Source organism: Bos javanicus, chromosome 15 (genome assembly GCF_032452875.1).
Source record: "Bos javanicus breed banteng chromosome 15, ARS-OSU_banteng_1.0, whole genome shotgun sequence".
Lineage (NCBI taxonomy): Eukaryota > Metazoa > Chordata > Mammalia > Artiodactyla > Bovidae > Bos > Bos javanicus.
In genome coordinates, this window is record NC_083882.1 from 56,293,977 (window position 1) to 56,319,782 (window position 25,806).

At 52.2% G+C, this 25,806-nt stretch overlaps 2 long non-coding RNA genes across 3 annotated transcripts in view; both read right to left on the bottom strand.

Moving 5' to 3' along the window:
• Window positions 1-5,876: 5,876 nt before the first annotated feature.
• On the bottom strand, window positions 5,877-19,176 carry LOC133226885 (uncharacterized). Of its 2 annotated transcripts, XR_009729656.1 has the most exons (3): window positions 13,673-19,176; window positions 7,551-12,564; window positions 5,877-7,431 (listed from the first exon to the last, which is right to left on the bottom strand). It is a non-coding gene; the product is annotated as an uncharacterized LOC133226885 (long non-coding RNA). The 2 variants fall into 2 exon arrangements; XR_009729655.1 differs by having other exon boundaries at window positions 5,877-12,564.
• A 10-nt stretch (window positions 19,177-19,186) lies between these two features.
• Window positions 19,187-25,806, bottom strand: part of LOC133226886 (uncharacterized) — a 68,209-nt gene continuing 61,589 nt past the window's right edge. The window contains exon 3 of the long non-coding RNA XR_009729657.1: window positions 19,187-22,929. This is a non-coding gene — a long non-coding RNA (uncharacterized LOC133226886). The remainder of the gene's footprint in view (window positions 22,930-25,806) is intronic.

The window sequence follows — 25,806 nt, forward strand, 5'->3', positions numbered from 1 at the left end:
GAAGGGGACAACAGAGGATGAGATGGTTTGGTGGCATCACCAACTCAATGGCCATGAGTTTGAGTAAGCTCTGGGGGTTGGTGATGGACAGGGAAGCCTGGCATGCTGCAGTCCACGGGGTCGCAAAGAGCTGGACAATTAGCGACTGAACTGAACTGAACTGAAAGACCCTCCTATGGGCTGCCTGCAGGGGGAGCCTTGAAGACCTCCCCAGTGTTTAGAAGGCCTGAATCAGCCCTTCAGAGAGGCTCCAGGCTCTGGTCCTTTGATCAATCCTGCAGTTGCTCTTTGGGTAACTACCAATGGAGCAGGAAGCTGAGACTAGGTGCTGGCTGACTGGGAGCAACAGAGGGTGACAGGGAGGGACAGCGGGAAGAGCAGGCAGCTGCCAGGGAGGGGCCTGGGAGAGAGAACTGAGGTTCAGAGGAGTTCATGAAGCTTGGCTGCATGAAGGGTGAGGACATACTCTCTTCTGTGGCTCCCAGGAAATCTCCGGCAAACTCCACATGTCTCATTGCTGCACTGGGAGGTTGGGCCTGATTTTAGGGCTGTATCAAGTACTGAGCATGGGCTCAAGGTGGACAAGCAGAAGAATAGAGCCTGTGCCATGACCTAGCTCCCCCCGCCCAGGCCAGGCACCTAAAGACAACTCTGGAAATGGGCCAAATGGTTATTGTGATGTTCCTCAGACTGGAAGGGTTTTGCCCCTGGACACAGTGGTGACAGGGCAAGGTTACACAGTTTCCAGACTATTGCTCCCCAGTCTTAGGGGCATTATTATAATGATTAAAAGGAATGCGTTTACAGTAAAGATCCTCTAGGTTGAAACTGGGGGTCTGAGCAGTTTAAGGGGACAAGACAGGACTGGGCATGGGGGTGGGAAAGTCTGGGCATTGGGGGAGGTGGTGGGAGGGTCCACTGGCAGGAGTTCTAGGAAGGCCCTGGTCATCAGCAGTGGGGGGCATGCTAAGTAGGAAAGTGACATGGCGAGGGCTGCCCGGGGGGTCAACTGGGGCCGGCACGGGCTAGTGGGGATGGAGGCCAGAGAAAGATGGGGAGGCTGCGGCAGTGCCAAGGACCTAGATGATGGAGCCTAGACTAAGGCAGACTTCATCATGGTAGGTGGGACTTGAGGATTGATTATGGGGGGTGAGGCAAAGGGTCATGGGAAGGACAGGGAAGCGAGGGTGGTCATCCGTGGTGGTCCTGAGCAGGGAACAGGGAAGGGTATAGTCAGGGTGATCTGCGGCTCACTGGGGAGATGCCCAACAGGTGGCCAGGTACTAAGCTGGAGCTCAGAAGGAAGGCCTAAGTCAGCAGTGGAAGAGAGCTGCCAGAATTGCCACTCACTCTCATCTGAGGGCGTGGTAGGCTGCATGAGGCCGCATCCAAAAGAGCCCTGGATGAGGTTATCATCAACTTTGTGTTATTTAACAAGAAATGCAAATGGCTAGAGACCAGACAAACCTCTGGCACATGCTGACTTGGGCTGGGCCTTTCTGATAGTGACAGATGCTGAGATCTGTTGTCCTGTCCATCCGTCCTCAAGCACGGCTCCTCGGTGTGGTGGTGCCCCGCCCATCACTCCCTCCTGGGCTGGAGAACTAAGCCCAGGGACCCTGAGGGCTTGGGGAAGGGCTAGGAATCTTGGGGATGCAGCAGGGGCTCTGGGTCTTTTGGGAACAGCTTGCCTGCCCCCTAGTGGACTTCTGAAGAGTCTTGAGGACTCAGGGAAACTTCTGGGAAAGGAGTCCACCCTCCATGTCTTGACGGGGAGACTGGAGCCCAAAGTAGGAGTGGCTTCTACAAGCAAGTCTGGAGGCAGAGCCGGGACAAGAGGCAGCATGGCCGGCCCCCCAGAAAGTACCCGAGCTTTGTCATCCCGCAGCCCCAGATGAACTCAACAGCCACTGTGGTGAAGGCACCCATTTGCTAGGGCTGTGAGGACAGCTCCCTGAGACAGTGCACACACAACAGGCCAAGTACGTGAGGCCCTTCCCGCCGCTCTGTCACTTCACCCCCCACCCCCTTGTAAGGGTGTAGACTCATCTCTAGACTTTGAATGAATATGAATTTGCAGGCAGGTATATTTCCTTAAAGCAATGCTCACCCGCCATCACTGTGGCCTTCTTTACCTCCCCTGCCCTGTTATATTTCTTCTTCCACTGAAGTCACAGAAAGGGGTTTCAACCCAGCCCTGCCCTCAGGAGGCCCCCAATATGCAAGGACAGGGCTGGACAGGGTGACTTGAGGGGTGCTAAGAGGGCAGAGGAGGTGCCCTTCCTACAGTACACAGGGGTGGAAGGGAGGGTTTCAGGGAAGGCTTCCTGGAGGAAGTGGCAGAGGAGCAGAGGCATGGAGGGTGCAGAGGAGCTGACCAGAAGGGGTGGGAAGCAGAGGGGCTGGGGAAGAGCACCCAGGCCAGAGCAGAGGCTGGAGGTGGGGAAGAGAGACAGGGCAGCCGGGGAAGCCATGGGCTGACACACTGGCCATACCCACAGCCCAGAGGCAGAAAGAGCAGAGGAGAAACGAGGCAGGAGACTCGGGAGCTGGTATTGCAGGAGCAGAGACTGTTCATTGAAATCTTTGGGCTAACTAGTTCATTAGTTCATTCATTCATCAATTCAGCCTCCCAGTGCACACCCTGGCCATTAGAGTAAAGCAATGAGCTAGATAAGGTTCCTACTGATGTGAAGGTCAGGCGAGGCAACTACTAATTACATACAGAGGGAAGTTGGGAAAACGTTCTAGCTTTTTTTTTTTTTTTTGCCAGGCCACACAGCCTGTGGAATCTTAGTTCCCCCACCAGGGATTGAACCTGGGCCCTCAACAGTGAGAGTGTGGATTCCTAACAACTGGGCATCTTGGGAATTTCCAGGAGATAGCTTTTAAAGGATGTGTTCACCAAATGTTGAGAAAGAAATAAGGTCATTTAGATACAGAAAACACGTGGTGGCATCGTGAAGGGTTTGGGGAGAGTAAGAGGCCTGATGTGGCCAGAGTGTCAGAGCACAGGGAGCTGATGAGCTAAAGGCAGCGTGAGGAGAGCCTTGAATGCCAGGCTAAAGCATTTGTTGTTTCCAAAGAGACCATCCCAAACTGTGCTAGCCTGAAGGACCATGAACTGAACCACTCCAGACCAGGCCCCGCAAGGACCTTCCAGAGCCCTGTGGCCCTATCTGTCATATCAAGAACCCCAGTCCCCAGAGAGGCCAGGGGTGTCCCATTGCTGGGAACCGACCCCGAGGGACAGGAGGATGGCCCCAGTCTGGTGGAGGAGAGTAGGGGACTTCATGGGGACCAGCTGGCACTGATTCATCTTGAAAGTCATGACTTGAGGCCCCATCTCTGGCGTTCCATCTGAGCTTATGCACGGAAGCCCCATGCAGATGCTAGGCCAGCTCCTCAAGGGGGAAGGGCCAGCTCCGAGCGCCTCCTCAGCCTCAGCTCTTTCACAGAGACAGTCGCTTGCCCCTGAGGGCATCCCTTCTGCATGTTCTCTCCTGGCTTCTGTAGCAGCTGTGCAGCCGCCTTGAATCAGGAGACAGAGGTGGCATGGATAGGTCCTTTCACTCCTCTGAGCCTCTGTTTTTACTTCTAAAAAGTGGGTAAACACCTCCTGTCCCAAGAGTGGCTGTGGTTAAGATAATGTGTGTGGAAGGTCCAGGCATAGGGGCTGGCCCACAGCAGGCAGCTCTTGACTGTAAAGTAAATAAGCCCCAAAGGCTCTGGGACAGAGGAAACCGGCCCATCCCAGGAGGGACCACAGCACAGGAGCCAGGTGGGCACTGGCTGTCCCCCTGGGTGACCGCCTCCTCTACTAATGGGGGGAGGCTAGGGAGAGATGAGGACCCCAGAGTCGCGGGGTCTATTCTTAGGCAGTGTGTTGGCTTTAGCACCAGAGTTTCTCCCTGGAGCCCCCAGGTTCTACCCTGGAGGGTCTGAGTAGAGGCCTCTGAGAACAGAGCCACCTTAGCCCTTCTCAGCACAGGCAGCTCTGCTCTTCTCACACTACCATCCTGGAGGGCAGAGCGAGGACACTCACCCACAGCCGGATCCAGACACCCCCGGACACACACCCACATACACACAAGGCAACACACACCACACCTGCAGACCCACATTGTGGGCATGGACACAAATATTGGAAGCTTGGCCACTATTCCCAGACTTTGGTGCCCAGAGAGACACAGACACATGATGTACACAGCTAAGGCAGCATACGTGCAGACACACCAAGGCGCACACATATATCAGTTCTCATGTACACGGATGCACAGCACACACACAGACGTCTGTAGACAAGCACACACATGCAGACACAGTCACGTGCATGGAAACACGGCCACCTGCCTGCTCGGGGCCCCCGAGCGCTGACACCCACACGATGTACACGAAGCCACCAGGTCTGTTCGCACACGTGCACCCTGAGTCACGGCTGCAGCACCCTCCCAGGGACACTAAGCTTTCACTGCTGCCTCCTTTGACCTTCAGCTGCCCTGTAAGGCAGGTGGGGCCACGAGCTGATCCCCAGTGTGCAGTGAGGAGCTAGGGGCATAGAAGCGCCCACAGACCAGCTCCTGGGAGGAAAGTGGAACGGAATCCTGGTTTGAATTCTGGTCTGTGTCTGCCCACTGCTAGCTCTCCACTGACCACCTGTGTGCCCATGGGTACGCACAGAGGCTCACGCCGAGGGGCCTCATGGCGATTAGACCAGAAGCTTTTTACAGATGAAGAGGCTGAGGCCTGGAGAGAAATCCCTCAGGCCTTCTGGTCGCTGTGGAGAGTTCAGTAGAGGAACCAGGGCCATGCTTCTGGCCAGGCCACAGGGGCACGGCACGTGGAGACACAATTATGCACAGAGCCCTGGGCACGTTCCAGGATGGGCACGTGGACACCCTCCCTTCTCAACGTGGACACCACAGGCTTGCTGGGGCCCAGCTGTGGTGTTTCCAGTCCTTTCCATGAATCCTCAAAACAACATGGGGGGTAAGGGTGACCCATCCCACTTGGCATTTGAGGAAATTGAGGAGTAAAAAGATTAGGCCCAAAGCTGTGCAGGTCAGGATGGCAGGGGCATCTCTCACAGTGGAGTCTAGCACTTTCCACCACACAGCAGCTCATGGCTCCACACACATCACCCACACCCCTCTCACATCTACACACACACACACACACACACACACTCGGCACAGCCCCCAGTAGAACATTCTCCCTACTACTCCCAGTTCAGCTTTAGTACCAGCTCTGCCCTCCCAAGGGGTCTCTTGAAGAAGGACGAGTTTGTTCAGGGCTTAACCTGTCCCCTGGCCCCCACCCTCTCCCCTCAGTCAAGGAAATGAATTCCATGTGTGTCTGGTCCGGCTGCTCTGAAATCAGCCTCGGGGATTTGGAAAGTAACCCTTTGATGTTGGAAGCCAGTTTAATGAGCTAGTTGTGGTTTTTTTTTTTTTTTTTTTTTCTGTAAGACAGAAGTCTCATTTTCCTAACACCCCAGGAATTATCACTCCCCTCCTTACCCTTCCCTGAGATCTTGGGAGCCCAAGACCTGGACTCTCAACACAGTGCTCACAGAGGTTAGGCCAGCTAGGGAGGAGAGGCGGGGAAGGAGGAAGCTCGCTCTGAACATTTGCTGTGGACGGAGCCCTATGTTAGGATCAAGCTTCGGGTGGGCCCTCTCCAAACCCATTTTTAGAGATGACAAAACAGAGGCTCGAGAAGTGATGACAGGAGAGGATGACCTCCTCTCTGGGCCCGGGCACCGCGACTGTACAACGGGGACAGCGTTCTCGATGGGAGGAATAGTGAGCTCTATAATGAGCTCTGAGAGTCAGAACCGTTTGTCAAGAACAAAGCACAACATGAAAGGAAGGGACTATTTCTATGTTTTTTATTGTTTCTGTGTCAAGAGGCAAGTTTACCTGTAGGATTCACAGAGGAAAGCATCAGTGACTATTGCCCTAGGGCACATATTAATGAGAGCCAGTTGGCTGCCAGAGAACTCAGCAAGGGAGCTTGTTGCAGGGAGTGGAGGAGGGAGAGGGCCTGGGAGTGTCCAAGCACAGGAGTCTCTGGCTGGTGCTGGCCCCTGCCCCACTCCATCCTGCTCCTCAGGGCCTGGCCAAGGCCCTCCCCGCACCCCAGGGCCCCGCTGGGCTCTGGAGGGCTTTGGCAAAGGCCACCTTGATCTCTTGGTTTATGAGCTCCTGCCAGGCATCCCTAGAGGAAAAGGATAGACAAGAATAATAAATGCACCACCCAGAACAACAGTGGTGGGCATTCAGAGCCCACAGCTGATTACAAGGAGCCCCCTCACTGTCCTTGGAGTCTCCTGATTCCCGCAGCAGCCCAGCCACAGGCACACCACTGCTGTCCACACTTATATCTGTAGGGGACGGGGCCCAGAGAGGTGAAGAGCCGCTCACTCCTTTACGTGTGGGTCCAGAGGCCTCCCAGGAGTTGGGCAGCTAGTCCCAGCTCTGTGCCTAACGCTCTGGGGTGAGGAGCTCTGTGGCTCTGGGGTTTTAACACAAGTCAGAGCAGTGACACTGGCTCCCTAGCCTGCACACACTTTCATTTTCTCACCTGCTTTCCACATATGCCCAGAGGAGTGTGGAATGGTGTTATTGCCTGTGCACAGAGAAGGGAGCAACGTGGTGAGTGGCAGCCAGGGCCTTACAGCAGCTTGGCAGAGCTACTTCTGAGCACAGTTGTCAGGGGCAGAGTGGAAAACGGGTCCCGGTGTGGAGTGTCTCTGTGACAGGTGACGGGAGGCCCTTCTTTGGGTTCTGCTGCCTAGGTCATGGTTATACCAAATCACGAGGTAGGGGATTCCCCATCCCCTGATCTCGACCAGCTTCCCCAAACAGCACTCAAAATAAAGATAAGTAACTTCAGGAGATATGGCAAATACAGAAAGTAAGGATAAAAGCATTGTTAGAAAACTTGACTTAAAAATCAAACTATTAAAAAAAGAAATCAAGTTACAGCATACAGTTCAAGCAAAGATTTGGTAACTGCCTCATAAACACAAGTCCAAGACAAGTTCCCACCCAGCTGGTCCTTCCTGCAGAGATTCTGTGTGTCTGTCTAAGCATCTCTCCGTGGGTCTATGGGTCTGTCTGTCTGTGATCTCACGCCCCAGTAAACAGAGGGGCACGTGGTGGTGTTTCCGCGTGCATACGTATCTGATGCTCATGCAGGGTGGAGGGTGTGTGTACACAGGCGGGTGCACTTGCGTGCTTGGACTCCCGTTCCCCCACCTGCTGTATCTAAGTCCATGGGCCTAAGTGGATGTGAGATTCTTCTGTGCTTCCGAGAGTCCTGGGAGGCTCCCAGGTCAGGTCAAGCTTGCTGGGCCTAATCTCCGCTCTCTTTCCTCCCTGAGCCAAGAAGATGAAAACGTTGCTGGCAGTTTCTAAAGTTTCTGGCCTGGAATGGAAAAGTCATCAGCTGAGAGAGCTCGGGGTGACACATAGCTGCCAGACCTGCTGGCTCCCACTCCCAGGATGGGGCAGAGGGGTCGGGAGAGAGAGAAGATCAGAGCTCACCTCCCTGGGAGTCTGTCACCTGCAGACCTGCAGGCGGATCGGCCAGCCAGCCAGACCCTCCTGGGGGAGGTTCCATAAATGCATCAGCAAGGAAAATCAAGGAGTAACAAGTGCTTCAGGGACACAAGGCTGGGAGATGGGGTGGGACGGCGGCAGGACTCTGATTAGAGTGTGTGGTGAGAGCCTCTTCGCGAAGGAGGCAGCAACAAAGCTGAGACCTGCAGTACAGGAAGGGACCAGGCACAGGGCACAGCGAGAGTGAAGGCCCTGAGGCGGGAAGCTCAGTCAGTGAGTCTTAAGGGGCAGGAGGGAGGCCCGGAGGTGGTAACTCACAGTACAAGGTGCTAGAAAACTGAGCCCACGGGGCAGGCCCAGGCCCAACAGAGCAGGGCCTCAGAGGGAGCATGAAAGAGTTCAGGTAGGAAGACCCAGAGGGTGTTAAACAGGGAACCGCCATGTGAATCACGTGTGTGCTGTTATTTAACGATCACTCTGGCTACTGGGCAAAGATGGATAAGGGTGAAAGCTGAGAAGCTCCTGCAGCGGCCAGGAGAGAGGAGGTGATGGAAAAGCCATCTGGCTGAAGTCTCCGGGACAGGGACTGGCTTTCTGACTGTGGATGGTGAGGCCACCCACCAGAAGAGAACTCTGGGGGAGGCCAGGCCTCCGGTGGACCTGGCGAGTCTGAGGTCCTCTGATAGCTCCAGAAGAAACTGTTGAGGGGGCAGCGAGAGCTCCACGGGCCTGGAGCTCAGAGCAGGTTGGGGGCCGAGGCCCAGAGGGGAGGGGGGGCGTCAGTGTCAGGAGAGGAAGGGCCGCCTCAGGGAGGAGCTCTGTCCAGCCCCAGCGTGGAAGGGCTGGGGAGAGGAGAGGAGCGGCGGGGAGCCGGGGGAGGAGGAGATGGAGATCGGGGTGCACAGGCAGGGTGCTGAGGCCGCCTTTGGAGAGCCTTTCTAGGAAGAGGGAGGTGGGGGAAACGCTACTGCGCAGTCAGGTTGGGAACTAAAACTGCCCACGATGCTGGTGACATGGGTGCAGGTCACCAGTGACCTCACGGAGCCTTCTGGGCGGACTGGGGCAGAAGTCAGGCTGCGGGGGCCGGCGGGAGTGGGCGATGAGGAAGTGAGGTCAGCGTCAGCAGACGGGCCTTCTGAGAGAAGTGTCTGCGCGTGGAAGCAGAAACGGGCCGCTGCTGAGGATAGTAAGCTCAGAGGACAGTGGCTCTTGGGGGCTGGAGAGGCGGCTGGAGTAGAGGACCTGGAGGGACTGAGCAGGGCCAGGGGGCTGCAGCCACTTGCCTAGGGGAAGGCCCTGGGAGGTCAAGAGCCTACTCCAGGTCACAGAGCCTGGCCGGAGCCTGGTCCTCACCCAGCAAGCCTTCTGCCAAGTTGAAGGACCCAGGGCTCTGTGGAGGCTTCTGTGAACACAAGCTGGTTTTGCACCCAGCAGTCTGGAGTGTCCTTATTATTTTTTTTTAAAGGGTACACCTGTGTGTGTTCTGCACATTGAGGGCTTCTCCAGATGCCACTGTGTGTGTCCCCCTCTTCCTTCTTCACTGGACCCCAGGGATGGAGATGAATGGGGCACTGCCTGCCCCCGGGCACGGCCCTGCCTGGGCTCCCTGGGGTCCCAAGGCCTGGGACACCCCAGCAGCGGGGGTAGGAAATGGCCACTCTGACTGCCCTCAGCCCCTGTCCACACCAGTCCTTCCACGTGGGGGATGTGCTGCTGAGGCTGCTTGAGCACTGGTCTTTTCCCAGGAAGCCCATGTCTGCCCTACATGGGATTTCTCATCTTTGAGAGATAGCAGGAGGGCAGCCTGGGATGGGGCCTGTCCTGGAAATGCTGAGAGGAGCCAGTTGGAAGTTTTAATGAAGGAAAGGCCCCACTCAGGAAGCTCTGATGTGGTTGTGCTGTGGACCCCTGATGGGGCTCTGTCCATCCCCAGGCTAGCTGCCCACAGGTAGAATGAGCCCATGGGCCCCTGTGGTCCCTAGGTCCTCCTCATTTCTAGGAAACTAATTCTCAACAAGAGGCAGCACCTGTGCCCTCTGGCCTCTGCAGACTTCCTGTGGCTCCAGTGGAAGGGAGTGAGGAACAGCGTGTTGCTGTAAAACGTACTGGCTACCCCTCTACCAGCATCCCCGGTGGCTCAGATGGTAAAGAATCTGTCTACAATGCAGGAAACCCAGGTTCAATCCTTAGGTGGGAAAGATCCCCTGGAGGAGGGCATGGCAACCCACTCCAGTATTCTTTCCTGGAGAATCCCGTGCATAGAAGAGCCTGGTGCAGTCCACACGGTTGCAAAGAGTCGGACATGACTGAAGCGACTGAGCACAGCACAACACAGCACCCTCCTACCTCACCCTCGTTGCCCTCAGAGAAGGATGTGGGATCGCAGAGGACAGAGGACAAAGGGAAGAGCCCAACTGCAAGGCAGGCACCAGCTCTCCAAGAATTTGCTTCTTTTGACCTCCTAAAATACGAGGACCTTTGATCTGTAAATTCCTCATCTGCAGAAATAGTTTGAATGGTGACAAATGCCCAGTGATATTTATCAACGTATCACCTCGGGCTTCCTTGGCAGCTCAGATGGAAAAGAGTCTGCCTGCAACGCAGGAGATCCAGGTTTGACCCCTGGGTGGGGAAGATACCCCGGAGAAGGAAATGGCAACAGAGGGCATGGCAACCCACTGCAGTATTCTTGCCTGGAGAATTCCGTGGCAGAGGAGCCTGGCCAGCTACAGTCCATGGGGTCGAACAGAGTGGGACACTGAGCGACTAACACTTTCACTTCACCTCTAACCGGCTCAGAATGGGAAGAGTCTCCATGCTCGGTGACAAGAGGGAGGTTAAGCCAATCATGGTGCCCACATGCTGCAATCCCGATGCTATGAGTGTGTGTAAAGTGCTCTGAATAATACGGAAGGGTGCTCAGGACGCTGAGCAGAGAACACAGACCAGAATGAGAAGTTATGGAGACAGAATGATCTCATTCATGAAAAACCTCCCAGAAACAGGCTGGCAGGAACCACTCTGAAGTACTAACAGCAGTTGTCTCTCAGGAGAGGAAAGATGGAGATTATTTAGTCATGAAACAATCCTATATTTCCAAGTTTTCCACACTAGGCAGGTAATACCTTTATAATTAGAAAAATAACAAGTGTCAAATTTCAAACAAAAGAGGCCAAGCTTTGGGGGGAAATTCCTCTTACTCACCCTGGTTTGATGTCCAGAGGTGTGGGGAGGGGTCTGGGGAAGCCCACCTTCCCCACCAGCCCTTCCCCTGGAAGAGAGAGGAAAGGAGCTTAGCAAACCTCCTCAAGCAGAGAGCAAGGGCAGCGGCATGATTCCCACCACTGGGAGGACAGCAGCCTAGAGCCTGGAGGCAGACTGTCTGGGTTCAAATCCTAGCTCTGTCACTTGGTAGCTGTGTGACTTTGACCAACTTACATCACCTCTCTGTGCCTCCATTTCCTAAATACTTCACAGAGTTGTTGTGAGGATTCAATGAATTTATGTTTATCCATTAGAGAAGTAAATAAATCATGAATCTTGAATTCTATAACCAGCAGACATGGAACGCTAAGATCCCAGGATTCTGTGATCTGTGAGTCTCCCAAATAGCCAAAGGTTCCGGTGGTCTTCCCTGGGGTGGGGGTGCGGCTGCCTGGAGGTTAGGAGTGGAGGGGCCACGAGGGGTACAGGGATCAGGGCTGGCTGTCCTAGAAGTTTCATGTCCCACCTGGCCCAGGGATGGGTATAGACCCTGGGATCCCTCAAGTCAGGCCAAAGAACCTGAGGTTGGCATGCTGCCCTCCCCACTCCCACTCTGCGTCCCCTCCCGTCATCAGAATCCTCCGCTCCTCAGGACTTCTAGCACCCACTCCCCTGAACAAGACATGCCTGCCCTTACTCCAGCTCACTCTCTCATAACCTCAGCCTCCAGAGCAAAGTGTTCCACTTACACTGGCCCTCTCAGGCTATGTGACCCTGGGCAAGTTACTGCTTGTCTCTGAGCTGCACTTTCCTTCTCTGACATCTCACTGTGTGATGAAGTCAGTCCCGTGGGGCACCCAGTTGGTGGGGCCCAGTCACAGCCCTCGGCCTTTAAATGCCTTGGCTGCTTCAGTCACTCAGTAGGCCCGGCCGTACCTGAGGAATTGGGGAAACGAAAGAGGGTAGGGTAGGAAGAAAAGTCATTCATAGGATGGTACCATTATTAAATGTGATATTAAAAAAAAAAAAAAAAAAAGGAATACAGAGGTGACAGAGCAATCCCTGCCTTTTCAGGGCTGAAGGGCAGGGACAACCCAGCATCACTCTACAACAGCAGAGGGTCAGCCATGGGACTGGTGGGTGCACAGAGAAGACAGGATAGTTATTGTTGGGGGAAAGGAAGAAGAAGAGTATTCCTGGGTCAGGGCAGGCTTCAGTGAGAGCTGAGGTCTGTGCTAAGGTTCTGAAGGATGAGTAGGAGCCCAACAGTGCTATGGAGAAGGCACAGGGTTTGGAGCCACCAGATCTAAGACCAACTCTGTGACTTTGGACAAATCTCTTTGCATCTCTAATTTAATTTCCTCAACTATACAGTAGGGATATGGAGCCTCCTTTCATCATTCCTGTGGTAATAAATATGTTAATATCTGTTGGGCATCAGTATGCTGCCCGGGTAGGCCATCAGTAGAAGTAACTTCTCTGCCCTGGCACTTATCCTCATGAGGAGCCAGATGAGGGTGTGGCTCCCAGGAAGAAACGTTTCCACAGAACCAGGGGAATAAGGAGGACACGGAGGGCGATCAGCTCCCAGGCTGGCCTTGCTTCAGCGACATCAGTCAGGTGAGAATCTCTCCCACTGCCCACAGAAGCTGGACCTCTGAAGACGTTTCCAGTCAATCCCAGGAAAGCAAGTCTCTCATCTTTATCTCAGTCTGCCCTCTGATGTCAATTTTGTAGCCTTCATCCAGGCTGAGCAGTGTCTGGATGGTGCTCCTGCTGACATGAATTCTGTACGCTGAGGAGAAAGGAAGGTAATAGTCAAGTTATTACCTGGAGAGAGCATACCTAGTGTTTGGTAAAATCACTGAGCGCCTGTAACAGCCCCCAGTTCCAGCCAGCAAGGCACACAATTCTGATTCATGCAATGCCCTTTGCCTGGCCTTCTTGTCCCCCAGTAGATTGTTGGGCACTAAAGCAACAGTTTCAAGGAAAAGCAAATTACGTGGATTGAGGTTAAGAAGAACACAAGCTGAAGTCAAAACACAGGCTGAAGTCTGAATGTAATCTCTACTTGTAGGGAAGTCTTTGAAGGCTGATCAATGCAGATAAGCAGTTATTTTACCTTTAAGGGCAGGACTCCCCACTAAGGCCACCACATCTGGTTAAGCACAATATGTATGGAGCGACATCAGAGAGCACACAATCTGTGCAGCCAGAGCAGAGGCTGAGCTTTTTCACTGCTATAATCAAGCCATCAGAGTGGCTCCTGCTGCCAGCAAGTGGCTAACATGGCATTTTAAAAATTGAAAGGGGTCCACTCACCGTGTGTGTGTGTGTGTGCGCGCGCGCGTGCGCACGCGCGCACTCAGTCGTTTCTGACTCTATGCGACCCTATGGGCTGTAGCCCTCCTGGCTCCTCTGTCCACAGGATTTCCCAGGTAAGAATACTGGAGTGGGTTACCATTTCCTTCTCCAGGGGATCTTCTTGATCCCGGGATCGAACCCACGTCTCCTACAGTGCAGGCAGATTCTTTACCACTGAGCCACCTGGGAAGCCCATTCATTTTAAAGATGGGGAAACCAAGGCCTAGAGGAGCATTTTGGCTCAAGGACACTGAGGATGCTGGGTCCAGCTGGGGACCCAGGTTTCCTGCCCCTCAAGCCATTGTTTTCCCTGCTAATTCTCTCATGAGATCATGATAAAAGTCCTGTGCTAAGTTTTTTTTTTTTTTTTTTAATAAGCGACATCCATCATCTCCTTATACCGCAGTGGCTTTACTGGTGACTAGGGCACGCTGCCATCAGGTGGTGGCTTGGTTACTAAGCACTGGTTCAAACAGCCAGGCTGTAGCGGTTATTGAGAGAGTCCCTCCCTGGACAGGATAGAAGTATGAGACACTCACGCAGCCCTGTAGACTCCATCCAGGATGCGGTGTTAACGGTGTCCCCAAAGAGGCAATACCGAGGCATGGTGAGACCCACGACCCCTGCCACGCAGGGCCCTGAAACTCAAATGTGCCCAGTGAGCTCCTAGACCCAAGAGAAGACCCTGCAACAGTCTCGTCCTTCTCACCCTTCCACCTAAACTGCTGTCCCCACCCTACATTTTGGGCTCCAGCTACAGGGTGAGGATGAAGCTGTATGGCATCTCCAACAACACCCAGAGAAGAGGTGACATCTGTGCCTGGCTCTGGGCTGGGGGTAGGAGGACACAGAAAAATCTAGGCTCTGCTCTTAGGGAGCTCTCAGCCTGGCAGGGGGAGATGTGTAAACTATAACCAGTGTCATGAAGAGGGAAGCACCAGAGCTGTGCCAGTCCAGAAAGGGGACTCTGACCCAACCCTGAAGACTTCCTGGAGGAAGCGGTATATAAACTGTGTCTTGAAGGATAAGAAAATGATTGGGCAGGGAACAGCAGGTGCAAAGCCACAGAAACAGAGAGCCCACATGCCTGTGGGAAACTGCAAGTGGCTGAGTATGGATGGAATACCAAGTGGGAGATGAGGCTACAGAGATTAGCAAGGGTCTTGGAGGCTATGTGGGGCTGAGGAGTTTGGACTTTATGGGGTAGGAGCATGAGAAGGATATACTATAGTAGAGACCCAGAGGCATCTCCTAGTCCCCAACCCACAGAAACTTAGTTGTCTGCCTGACCACAGAAGGTCTCTGTCTTGCCTCTTCTGTCAGCTTCTCACCAGGGACTTAGATGCCCTTGACAGATGCTGAGACCGCAAAAAAAAAAAAAAAAAATGTGAATCTAAGCAAAACAGATTGTTTGATTTATAATATCTTAGAAGCTTAAAATAATAGAAGAAAATTGTTTAAAAATTATATTATGGAGTTTTAGAATCTCAGAATTTCAGAATCCATTGGGTTGCCCCAGCCAGCACCTTAGGCAGGGCTGGGAGGCTCCCACAGCCCCAAGTCCTTACCTGAGTGCAGGCCAGCCCTGATGCGAATGGGCACAGTGGGCACATGCCTCATCCGGAAGTCACCCACAGAGCTGAGGATGTCCAGGGCCATGTTGGCCATCTCAGCAGCGTGCCGGCTCCCGTTGTGCCTGGGCACTCCCGAGGCCACCATGTAAGCATCCCCGATGGTCTCCACCTAGAAGTCACAGCCTTCATGCTCCAGTACAAGCACTCCCCTCCCTGGACTGATCCACGTGCCACACAAGGCCGCCTCTCAAGAACCCCTGGCCCACCCCTCAAATCTCTGGCCCACAGTGGCATCTTTCCTAGCCTCTCTAACAATGATTAAATCTGCATGTTTAAGATCACCTTTGTCTGAATTGAAGGTAACTGTGCCTGTCTCATCTCCTTTGAGCCCAGGCCATGAGCATCTTGGCAGCAGAGCTGGGTGTCCCAACTGCACAACGCTGCAGGCAGATCAGGGCTTCATCTGGAGAGAAGAGCAGGTATATTGGATACATAGCCTACTTCCCCAACCCTTGATCTTCCAAGGTGTACTCCAAGAATGCAGAGTTTGAAATCTGATAGATGGATATAAACCCTGAGTCTGCCATTTACCCTAGTCTGGCCACTTCACTTATGTGAGCCTCTGTTCCTCTTATATGAAATGCATATTAAAGATACAGTAATAAAGAACCAGTTTCATCATAGATGTTCAATAAGCAGAGACTTCAATCTTTACCATCATCACCATCACCACCATCGTCATTTCCTGCACTAACAGTTTTGGAGACAACAGAATCCCAGAGTCTTAGAACCAGGAGGGACTTTAAAAGGCCACCCATCTGCCTTTCCAGTGGCTGTCTGGGCCTGTTCACATCTCCTTCTTGAGGTGGCTGCTTCTCCCTCTAGGCAACTCTAATTTATAAAAGTTGAGTTGAATGGCAACTGCCTTTCACCTGCTGGCTCCAGCTCTACCTTCTGAACTCAAGCCGCAAACCTTTCCTATTCTCAAGCTCATTCTCTATTCTGAAGACATCTTTTCAGTTCCTGGGGACACAGATGTGTGCCATGGCCTTCTCCCCCGTCACAGGCCAGGCCAGCCAAGCTTGAAGGTAGCAACTCTACTTCTCGAGTCTTCCCATTTGCAGGTTAAAGAGCCCGGCTCCTGCACTGCCCTTCCTCAGCATCACTGGACCTGAAGAGCAGAACCTTCTCTTAGGCCAAGTGTGTGCACTCTCCCTTAGCACCTGGGACATGGAATAACAGGCTGGTTCCAAATCGGGAAAGGAGTACATCAAGGCTGTACATTGTCACCAGGCTTATTTAACTTCTATGCAGAGTACATCATGAGAAATGCTGGACTGGATGAAGCACAAGCTGGAATCAAGATTGCCAGGAAAAATATCAATAACCTCAGATACGCAGATAATACCACCCTTACGGCAGAAAGTGAAGAGGAACTAAAGAGCCACTTGATAAAAGTGAAAGAGGAGGGTGAAAAAGTTGGCTTAAACTCAACATTCAGAAAACGAAGATCATGGCATCCAGTCCCATCACTTCATGGCAAATAGATGGGGAAACAGTGGAAGCAGTGAGAGGCTTTACTTTTGGGGGCTCCAAAATCACTGCAGATGGCGGCTGCAGCTGTGAAATTAAAAGACGCTTACTCCTTGGAAGGAAAGTTATGACCAACCTAGACAGCATATTAAAAAGCAGAGACATTACTTTGCCAACAAAGGTCCATCTAATCAAAGCCATGGTTTTTCCAATAGTCATGTATGGATGTGAGATTTGGACTATAAAGAAAGCTGAGCACCAAAGAATTGATGCTTTTGAACTGTGATGTTGGAGAAGACTTTTGAGGGTCCCTTGGACTGCAAGGAGATCCAACCAGTTCATCCTAAAGGAAATCAGTCCTGGGTGTTCATTGGAAGGACTGATGCTGAGGCTGAAACTCCAATACTTTGGCCACCTCATGTGAAGAGTTGACTCATTGGAAAAGACCCCGATGCTGGGAAAGATTGAGGGTGGGAGAAGAATGGGACGACAGAGGATGAGATGGTTGGATGGCATCACCAACTTGATGGACATGGGTTTGGGTAGACTCCGGGAGTTGGTGATGGACAGGGAGGCCTGGTGTGCTGCAGTCCATGGGGTCACAAAGTGTCGGACACGACTGAGCGACTGAACTTAACTGAACTGAGACAGTGATAATAATGATGATGCTTCTCATGTCCACAGTGGGTGCTGTAACTCAGTGCATCTCCTTCCCCATCATTAGCTGTGGACTGTGCCCTCCTAGCTCTGTCCCCCAACTTTCCCTCTCCCTCACTTGGGATATCTCTGCCCCAGTACCCAGAAGTGATCTGCCCTAATCACGCCTTACTGAGCTCAGATACTTAAATTTGCTCCCTACAGCCAATGGCTTAAAATTCACTCCCCATGGAGCTAGTGATCAGGGATTCCCATGATTTCTAGAATTCCCTGACTTACTCCTAACAATTGCTACTGGTTTTCCATGCTTCAGCCAAATGGGAACCTTTTTGCTCTCCACAGAGACACTCAGCGCTTGTTCACCTCCAGGCCCTGATCGCCCCTGAAATGTTCTCTATCTGTTGAGATCTGGGCCCTCCATCAGCCCAGTTCACGTTGTATTGAGACCATAAAGTCTCCCTCATCATCAGCTGGGAAACACGTTTCCTTCTTCGGGGCTGTGCCCTCCATCTCCCTTCCATCATTCACTGTCGCCCACCCAGCACTTACTTGTGGGCTGGCATGAATGCGCCAGGGACAGTACACAGCTGCCCCCCTACTGTGTACATTTCCACAGAGGAGAGCCCTCCCACCTCACAGCCCAGAGGGAAGAATACGAGCAAGCCCTGGCTTTCCCTCTGCCCACACACTTCTTCCTCACAGGAGGATGAGCGCATTATCTGACTGGCAAGATGGGAAGAAGCACTAAGTAAGTGTTCCTTTAAATACTTATACAGCAGTCATTACATGCCAGACACAATTCCAAACCTTTTACAAATATTAATGCTTTTGATCTTCACAAAAATTCTGTGAGGCAGCTATTGCCATTTTGCAAACAGAAAACTGGGCCAAAGAGGTTAAGTCACTCGCCACCATCACACAGCACAGATGTGAGCTTGTTCAGAGCAAATCCAGAGCCCATGTTCTATGCTGCCTCTTGATGCACACGGCTTGGGCCCTTTCTCTCTCTCTTGTGGGGAGAATCTGCCTGCTATGTGGGGTTCCCTCTTTCCTGCCCTGCACATGGTTAGCACATGTGTCTGGGCCAAGTCCTGCCTCCAGAGGCAGCCCAAGAGTCCTACTGCTTGCTAGCCCCACTCCCAGCTCACCAGGTGTGCAGGGGCAGTGCAGGAACAGTACACTCGCTCTAGGCACCCAGCGCTGCCTCAGATGGGTGACCCAAGGTCCAAACTGGCGTGGAGGAACAGGAGAAAGCCCCAAGGTGGCCGCACATCCAGACTACATTCTCCAAGCCGCTAAGCTAAATTCTAGCTCTCCACCTGCCTGCCACCTGAGCGAGAAGGGAGAGTTTGATGTAATTAATAACCATCCTACAACCCTAGCAGCAGAAAGGTGACCAGGCACAGGCTCTGCTCTCTAGGAGCTCAGACTCCCAAAGATGATCACCAGAGATTTCTGTCACAGGGGGCACTCAGCTGCAACTGAGAGCTGCAGCTCCTTGTACACAGGTGTAGTCCTTTAGCAGTGGAGAGAACACAGCCAGAGGAGAGGCTTCCATACTAACAGACACAGACATGAATTGCTGTGTGACCTTGGGTGAGTCATCTACCTCTCTGAGCCTGTATCCTTATCTGTACAGTCAGAATAATAATCCATCCCTCTGAGGGGCACTGCGAGGATTAAATGAGATATCCTGTGACAATCCCTAGGCCAGGTCAGTCCTCTGTTGATGCTTAACTGGTGCATCTGCGTGAGTTCAGTTGCTCAGTCATGTCTGACTGTTTGTGACTCCATGGATTACAGTCCACCAATCTCCTCTGCCCATGGGATTTTCCAGGCAAGAATACTGAGGGCATGGGTTGCCATGCCCTCCTCCACAAGATCTTCCCAATCCAGGGATAGAACCCACATGTCTTGCATGCCCTGCGTTTGGCAGGCAGATTCTTTACCACTAGCGCCACGTCCCCCTATTCTGTACTTTCAGGAGGAGGCCTCAATGCCAGTACATGCTGTGCTCATCATCGTGTTGGTGTGAACGTCAGCACCTTCTCTCACATTCTGCTCAATCTGCTGGATCACCCTAAGCCAGAGTCACTTTCACCTCTCTTTTACAAATGGAAGCTTGAGGCTCAGAGAGGTGAAGTGATGTGCTCAGAGTGGCTCAGCCATGTGGGTGGGGCCAAGCTCACCCTCTGGGTTGAGAACTGGAGTAAAAGCCCTTTCCTCCCCACTCCTCCTCCATACCTCCGCATGCAACCCCACCCCCACCCCCCAGCCATCACCCCCTACCCGGCAGCCCAGAGGGCCCTGCTGTGGAGCTCTGTCCATGAAAGTGCTCTCTCAGTATCTGCTGGGAGGGAATCGCAGACCCCTTGGGAACCAGGAAATGATCGCCTGGCTGCCTCCCAGCCCAGACTGGATTAAAGAGCAGTAACCAGATCCTGCTGGAATGGAGGGGAACCCAAGGCAGCTGAGTGAGCGACAAGAGAGGCGCCTGCACTTGGGAAGGACCCGGCCTCCGGTTTCCCCACATCTGGACGGGTGTGCAGGCCTTGTTTTATTTCATTCCGTTCTGCCAGAAAGATGCAGACCTCCTGGCCAGAGTTCAGAGCAGATCAGAAAGCGTGATTCAGAGCTGAGAGGGACACATGTGTGAGAAAAGACTAGCAGGAGAGGAAGAGACAAGGCCAGGGGTGACTCAGGGCACATCAGAGCTGCAGGGCCCAGCACGAGGAGATGAGGAATCTTTTCCTAGGCTCTGGAGGCAAGAGGGGAACACAGCCAGCATGACAGAGAATGCCTCAGGCCGTGGGCTGGGGCAGGAACGTGGGAAACCGGAGGGAAGCTGTGTGCTAGGAATGTCAGCAGCTCAGGTCTCCGCTGGTCAGTGTGGGGCAGTGAACAGATCTGGGCAGTGGTGGTGGCCTTGGCAGGCTCCTGTCCTGGCTCTGTCACCTATCAGCTGTGTGATCTCGGGCAAGTCGTTTCCCTCTCTGGGCCTTAGTGAGCTCCTCATTTAGTCAACACGTATTTTCTGAGGACCCACCACACGTTGGACATTGGACATTGCCAAGCACTGGGGACAGAGTGGTTTAGGTTGGAACCAACCCGTCCGGGGGTTGTTATGCGAGCATCACACAAGAGCTCCTAACCACGTGTGCGAGGGCAGGGCAGCTAACCTGACACCAGGAGGGAGCAGAAGAGGAGGGTAGGCAGGGTTCCAGGAGGAGGGAACAGCATGTGTGAAGACCTCGTGGCTAGAGGGAGCAAGAGAGCAAAGCCTGTGTGAGGAACGCAGAGGGCGCAGAGGCAGAGTGAGAGTCACTGGGGAGGGAGGTGGGGCCCACTCCTGGAGGGCCGGCTGTGAATCTGTGGCTTTATCCTGAGGAGGTCTGGGTCCTGGGAGGACCATGACCCCTGAGGAAGCTAGTTTTCAGAATGTCCAAGTTCAAGTCTCAGCTTCACGTCCTGCTGAGACCAGCTGCTCAACCCCTTGTTTCTTCATCCGACGGGCTGCTAGTACCTACCTCACAGCTTGTTCTGTTGTTATGCTGATCAAATGGTACGATACATATAAGGCATCTAGACTGCATACCTGGAGAAGGCAATGGCACCCACTCCAGTACTCTTGCCTGGAAAATCCCATGACGGAGGAGCCTGGTAGGCTGCAGTCCATGGGGTCGCTAAGAGTCGGACACAACTGAGCGACTTAGCAGCAGCAGCAGCAGACTGCATACCAGTGTGCGGTATACAGTAAGCACTCAATAAATACTGGTGACTACTGCTGCCTGGATACTGTGTGTAATGCTATCAGCAGGTTACCTGGCACCTCAAAGAGTTAGTTCTCACCTCTGAAACTTCCTGCCCATGCACCCTTCCCTTCCTGGCTTCAGCCCAGCCCAGGGCCTGGCCCTCTCCAGCCCCAGTCTTCCTGGAGGGCTGTGGCAGGAAGGGGGCTGGCAGGTCACAAGTGAAGGTGAAGAGCAGGGGAGCCAGGGTATGGCTGTCTCCTGGGAGCTCCTCCCCACCTCCTTTACCATGTCTGAGGCTGATCTGGGACCCCCAACAATGGGATCAGAATAGGGGCAGGGTTGGGTTGGGAAGGCCCCCATGGCAGGCAGAGAGGGCAGAAGGCTATTCACTTTCACAGGCTCACAGCTTTACACAGAATTTCTACCAGGGGGAGAAAATCTGCCCATGGTCTATGAATCCCCTGGGACAGGAATCATTATTCCTGTTTTATATTAATAGATAAGGAAACAGAGGCCCAGAGAGGGGAAACCAAAGTGACACAGAAGCTGGTGTCCAGGGTGGGACTCAAACCCAGGATTGAGAGGTACACAGGGACTAGATCATGGAGGGGTTGATGGCTCTGCCAAGGCCCCTGCTGCCCCCTCCAGGGTTTCCCACCCACTTCCACTGATGGCCCACTTCATGTCCAGCCATCAAAGCACATTTAGCATTTCTCACACTTACTAGGGCCACCCTCTCAAGCCTCAAAATTTAGTACATTATTACCCCATTGCTTGCTCAGAGCAACCACACCCAGGATGGACAATGCTAGGAAGACAGCACCTCTTCCAGGAAGACTTCCTTGCTCTTTACTCTAAACATCTACTCCCAGCTGGATTAGAGGCCCTCTCAGCCTCCTCTGCCTCCCCAGATCATCAATTTCATAGTTGTCTTCCTCTTTTACAGACAGCACTGAGAGCTCCCTGTGGGCAGGCACAGAAGCTGATTCATCTGTCAACCCTCACCTGGAACAAGTAGACTTTATTTTCCTACCTCTTGAATCTGGGCTGGTCTTTTGACTTACTTTGACCTATAGAATATGTCAGAAATAATGTACCCAATTTCAGCTTAGACTTCAAAAGATTTCTGAACTTCTGCTTTCTCTCTCAGAACTCTGCCACACCTTTTAAATAATACCAACTCACCTGCTGGAGGGTGAGGTACCATGTGGACCAGAACTGAGTTGTCTCAGCCAAGGCACCCAGAGTCCAGCCAAAATCAGCAGAGCTTCCTCTCACCCACACTGACCACAGATGTATGAGTGAGCCCAGCCGAATCCAGAGAATTTTCTAGCTGGACCTATAGGCTTGTGAACAAGAATAGATGTGTATTGCTTTACACTATTGGGTTTGGGGGTTGTTTGTTACACAGCAATAGCTTACTGATAGACGATGCATAAGCAAATGACTGGAAATATAGGTGTGATGCAAACACGATGTAGAAGAGAGAGGGATGGAATGCCTGCCTCCTGGTCCTCTTACCCTATACACATCACGGTTGCCCAGAACCTCATCAAACAATGTGTAGAGGTCACTGAGCAAGCCCACCACCTCAACGGGCTCACTCAGGGCTGCGACGGTGGTAAAGCCCACAAGTCACTGAAGTGTATGGTAACCTGATCAAAGTACTCTGGCTCCACGGCTGCCCCCATTTTCAGAGCTTCAGTCACAGACCCGAAGGGATAGGAAGGGCCAAAGTCACAAGTGGAAGGACCCTCTCTCCACAGTTGGAAGTGAGGGAGGGGTATCTGTGGGAAAGTCCTGGGATGAGTGTCCGGGGGTCTGGGATAGGTGTGCTGTGTGCTGGTTCCCCTCTCTGGACGTTGCTTCCTCTGAAGTCAGATGGGAACACTGCACCTTGTCCTTGTTCCCAAAGGAAAGAGGCAGCAGAAATTCAATACTCATGTGCACAGCACAGTGCCTAATGCATGCAAGGGCTCTATGAAAATATGATGGGTAAATAAACAACAAATGAATCAATTCATGGAACCCAGCTTTACCGAGTACCTGCTTTGTCCCAGCTCCACAGGTACCATGCTCAGAGGCACTGAGGCCAGAGGCACAATCAGGTCCACTCACGGGGGCAGCATCCGAGAGACCAATCTTTCTGTCCTGTCTCTCCAGCTCCAGCTCCTCAGTCCGCTCCTGGGTCAGGTCCTCCAAGCTTTGGGAATACTTCTCCAGCATCCGCAGCATAGGCTCAGCAACACTGGTCTTCTTGCCTTGGTTGATGCTTTCGAACTGAAAATGGAATGAAAATCCCAATTTATCCATGAAGATCAGCAGAGCACTTGGCCCTCACGTTGAGAATCTAGGCCACGGGAATGAACCAGATATAGTCCCTGCCCAGAAGAGTTGGATGGTGGGGAGTAGGTAGGTAATAGGCAAGGGGTGGCAGCTCTGACAAGGGGAAGCAGAGACAGCAGGGAGGAAAAATGGGCTAGTTCTCTGTGAGGCAGACAGGCATGGAGAGGACTTTGCAAAGGAACCCATTCCCGGCATTGTATCACCATTAACAAACACTTTGGTTCTTACAAAAACACTGTGGAATAGACATTCTTTGTTCTCAAAGATAAGTTGGTTGGGTGAATGGATAGATGGGTAGATACACAGAAGCATTATATGTAGACTGCTCATATACATAATCTATTTCTACCTCTTTATTTCTCTCTTTGTTCAAAAATTTTTTTTACAAAACAAAATTATAAATATGTAAGGGCACTGAGACCAAAGGAAAGCAAAAGCTAAAGAAGTCAATCCAGGAGTGAGGTCTATATGTAAAATGCAGGCTACAATTTGGTCACAATTTTGGATATGAGCTCTCTAGCAACAAAGAAAAGAGGGAAACAGCGATTACATAATATATGGAGTCCATGAGACAATGGAGCATTAAACTAGTTTCCCAGAAGGAATACAAACTGCTGGTGCTGAGCAGAGATAAGTACCTCTCCTAGGTCTTTGTAAGATGATGTTATAAACTGTACCTTCAACAATAACCTTAGCCTTGTTTTCTAAAGAGACTTACTGGAACTTTTCCCAGTGTGGTTTGTACCTTACCAAAGTGCAATCAGCAGGAAAATCAAATTAATGATGATCAAAGTGGAGGAGTTTATTCCTGTCTAAATCCAGCATCTTGACCTGTATGTGTGTGTGTGTGTGTGTGTAGGTGTTTATATCCAACTTTCATTAATACTGCTTTTCTCAGGCAAATGTCTGTAAGGTGGGGAGTGTCAGCAGCCCCTGAAAAGCACATATTTTGTATTGCCCATTAGAAGCAGAGGCACAAGCTTCAGGGCAGCTGCCATGGGTGTGACAGCTGCTGACCCTGAGACAGCAACATGGACAAGAAGAGGACTGTAAGATCGACTCTGCAAGGAGGGCTCCCATTTATAATGAAGAAACAAGGGATCTGAGAAGTGCAACTTGCTGAGAACGACGCAATGGTGGAACTGCATTTCAAACAGGGGTCTGTTATATATTAATGCTATCACCAGCCACCCCACTGAATTATTTCATCATTTGGAGTGTGTTTTCCATTGCTTCCCTTGAATTGCCCAGGAACGAAATCATAGAATATGCAAACACAATTATTTTTTTCTTTGTTGTTGCTGTTTAGCTTCTCAGTCACACGTCAGGTTCTTGCAACCCCATGGACTGTAACCTGCCAGGCTCCTCCGTCCATGGGACTTCCCAGGCAAGAATACTGGAGTGGGTTGCCATTTCCTTCTCCAAGGGATCTTCCTGACCCAGGGATCAAACCCAAGTCTCCTGCATTGGCAGGCAGATTCTTTACCACTAAACCACGAGGGAAGCCCATTTTCTTCTTCCTTTACAACTTTCATTTTCTTGCTTAATTACATTGGCTGATACTCCCAGAACAATCTTATATGAACACAGTTTAAGTCTTTCAACTTCAGGGTCAGTGCTCTTTCTCCTCATTCTCTCCTCAGAAAAAATACTTTTTTTTTGCTTAGTTATTTCACTTGATGGTCACACCAGTGTGTCCAGTTGGATCAGAGTTAGTCCTTTTAGACATTACCTAAGGAGATCTGAGGCTCAACGGTGGAAGTGATTTGGCCAAGGTCAAGTAGTAGGTAAGTGGCTCTGGTTTTTCCTGTGGTCATGTATGGGTGTGAGAGTTGGACTGTGAAGAAGGCTGAGCGCCGAAGAATTGATGCTTTTGAACTGTGGTGTTGGAGAAGACTCTTGAGAGTCCCCTGGACTGCAAGGAGATCCAACCAGTCTATTCTGAAGGAGATCAGCCCTGGGATTTCTTTGGAAGGAATGATGCTAAAGCTGAAACTCCAGTACTTTGGCCACCTCATGTGGAGTTGACTCATTGGAAAAGACTCTGATGCTGGGAGGGATTGGGGGCAAGAGGAGAAGGGGACAACAGAGGATGAGATGGCTGGATGGCATCACTGACTCAATGGACGTGAGTCTGAGTGAACTCTGGGAGTTGGTGTTGGACAGGGAGGCCTGGTGTGCTGCGATTCATGGGGTTGCAAAGAGTCGGACACGACTGAGCGAGTGATCTGATCTGATCTGATCTGAAGTGGAAGCATAGATCTGAATGCAGGCTCTCTGACCCTTAGCCTCCCCACAGTGTGATATGGTTCTCATCTTCTGTATGTGGAGTCCATCATGTGCCAGTCTCTGCCTTCTCTGCCACTGAACCTGAGGCAAGCTTTCCCCACAGTCGCCCCTCACTCAGGCTAAGATCCTTCTTCCCCACCTCATTAGCCACGGCAATCTCTAACCCCTGGAAAGATTCTAGGCTGGTGTTTTAAGAACTGATTTTTTGGCCTAGCTCTGCCACCCACCCTCACAGGGGTCACTGAGAGCTCATTCACTCTGAGGTCCACATTTCCCATAGGATGCCTGTATGTTTCTCCTGTCTTCCTATCTCCCGCTCCCTCATCACCTGTCTGGATGCCCCTCTGGCTCAGTGAACCTCCCCTTGGCAAAATTCCACTGTGGCTGGGGAGTGGAGGGCAGGAAACGGGAAGCACAAAAGCTGTCACCACAGGCTCGATGAGTCGGCCCTGTGAGAGCCGTTAGCCAGCTCAGTCAGGCCCACACACAGCACGTCCGCCCAGAAAACCCGTCCAGGCTTGC